Raw genomic sequence first — 2,743 nt, 5'->3', positions numbered from 1 at the left:
GCTTTTCGAGCTCTCTCATGCACAATGGATAACTCCTTTAACAAGTCCCCTCGAAATAACTCGCCTCTTCATCGGGATGACCAGTTAAGGGACCTGGTTAAAAGGAGGTGCACATCTTTACAATTAACGCGATCAAAAGTGACTTATCATAGTCTAGGATGTGTATTTTACTTACAGAATAGACCGCCTTTAATTTCCATGTCTCTTCATGGTCTTAGACCAATTGAGATTCCAAATTCTCAATCTCTTCGGCTTGTCGCTTAGTATCCTCATTAAGTTGATTCTTTTCCTCATGAAATTGCTTTAATACGCGATGACCAACTTCATGCTGGGATTCAGCATACCTCTATGACTCTTGGGATGTGGCGATCTATTTTTGTATTTGGCCTATAGATTCACCTGCTACAACAAAGTCTCTTGTTACAAAGGTAATTCCATGGGAATCCTGCCTACCACAAAATAATTTTACTCACTTTGTGCTTCTGGGGTGAGTTTCTTCACCCCTTCTAGTTTGACCTTGCTAGCTTGAAACTTGGCCTGGCTTAGCTCGAAATCCTTGGCCAGTTTCTTGTTGTCTTTCTTTAGAGCCTACATAATGATAAACTCTTAAATCGACCCTTAATTCGGCCGTACCGACCAAATTAAGGCCCGAGGGCTACTGGGTCCGAACTTATGTCCGGTTACCAAAAAACGATGACTTACCTCCAAGTGGGAAGATATCTTCTTAGGCGCTTCTTCAAGTACGGCTCTCACAGTTCCAAGGAACGCATGTGCAGAGTTAAAAGCATTAAGCTCCTGTTCTAAAAAAACAGGATGACGCAAGGACTCCTTCCGTTACCGGTGATTCATCAAGCTCTCGGCTTCAGAATGAGTTTGTGAAAACACCGCAGGGTCATCAGGAAGTGCACCCGTAGTCAGAACTCGTGCGTTAGCAGAGGCCCTCGGATTTTCATGACTGTGTATGCCTCTTGAGCAGTCATTACTATGTAAAAGGCAACGATCGATGTATATACCTCCTGGTTGAAGGGGTGTATGATATGTTTTGTGCCGCCACCCCTTGCCTGGCATACCTGTGCTCAGTCGATGCAGTTTCGACCGGTATAGCTTGGCGCAGAGTCTGGCGCGTGGATCGCCGACCTTTAGGTATAGCTCCTCTCTGAGTACTGGTTTTCCTCTTGTTTGCGGTGGAGGATGGGAAAGGCCTAGGATTGTCAGCCTGGAGGGCCACATTGACATGGTCAATGTTGTCCTTGTAAAATACTCCGTCCTTGAAATCAATTGAAAGCTCTGGATCCTCATGGAATTTTAGGTCGTCACTGCGGGGATAGTTTTCAGGTTAAGGGGCAGGACATTTGACTGTCTCAATCCAACGCCTCCAAGTCTGTTAATAAAAGCAAGGGGTTATTGCTCGGTTAAGTCGAGCACAAGTATCCGAACTATGGGACTATGATCAGACTTACCCGTTCAATAGGATTATACGCCGACTAGCCGTCCCGGACAGTAAGGTGGGTGAAATTCTCTTTTTACCCCTTAAAGAGGTCGGCCAAAATAGCAGCCAAGGCCTCTTGATTATCCGGTCCTTACCGCATGGAACATGTGGTGTCGCTTGTCCTGTTGTAGCGCCATAGGGCGTGCGTGCACTTTTGGAGTGGTTGGACACACTGGGTAATTGTTGTGGCCTTCACCTCAACGATGGCGAGTCCATTGTGAGCAAGTAATCTCACCTTGGCAGCTAGTCGCTATACTTCAGGACTCTGTTCATGAGAGGGACTGATCGGCCACCAGCTGAATTGGTTCTTCAAGGAAGCCTCGGATTATTCAAGAAGACCCCTCCGAACTGGGTCGAATCAGGGAAATTCTTTGTTATAAAACCACTCCAAAGACCACTCGTTGGTTTCCTTTTTTGGAGTCCTAACTAGATATACGGTTCCGTCTATACGCCACACTTCGGCTCCGCCCACTTCCCGAATTGATGTTCCCCTAGTTCTGGAAACAAGGCAAAAGTACATTCTCCATAGGTCGAAGTGGGGCTCGCAGCCCAAGAACATCTCGCAGAGGACCACAAAACCTCAGATGTGAAGGATTGAGCCAGGGGTAAGGTTGTGGAGCTAAAGCCCATAGAACTCCAGTAAGCTCCTCAGGAAGGGGTGGACCGAAAAGCCCAGACCCCGTAGGAGAAAATAAACAAAACAAATCCTTTCGCCCTTTTGCGGGGTAGGGAAATTCTCTGCGAGGGCCTCGCCATTTGCGGAGGTCAGAACAGCACGGGTGGGCACGAGATACAATGAGAGAAGATATCCTTGTACTTCAAGGTTCCGCAACTGGATCAAGGAGACGGAAGAGCTTGCCCAATCTCCCCGGAGAGGGCAAAAGTGACGCTAGGAGGAACCTGCCATAGCTCTGGGTGGTGGAACTCTAGGGCTTTCTCTTGGTGGTGCATGAGGGTTGGTGGTCGCCCAAGGACAAATTTGATTTGTTTATAAAGGATATTTCCCCCTCGCGTTTACAAGAAGCAGATCCGACTGGGACTACTAGATTGCTTATCCTCATTAATGTGCACATGGATCTAGTGTTGTTATCGATTCTCTAGCGGAAAGCTTGGAGGCCGTGGGCCCTGCTATACTTTGGTAATCGAGATCTTGTCAACGACTGGATCATCATTCCACAAATAAGGGAGGATGGAGGAACTCGCCTCGCAAGTCGATTACTCTCGAGCAGCCAAAGACCATTTACATTGGCATTG

Source organism: Hordeum vulgare, chromosome 2H (assembly GCF_904849725.1).
Source record: "Hordeum vulgare subsp. vulgare chromosome 2H, MorexV3_pseudomolecules_assembly, whole genome shotgun sequence".
Classification (NCBI taxonomy): domain Eukaryota; kingdom Viridiplantae; phylum Streptophyta; class Magnoliopsida; order Poales; family Poaceae; genus Hordeum; species Hordeum vulgare.
Note: the sequence above shows the minus strand (reverse complement) of the source record.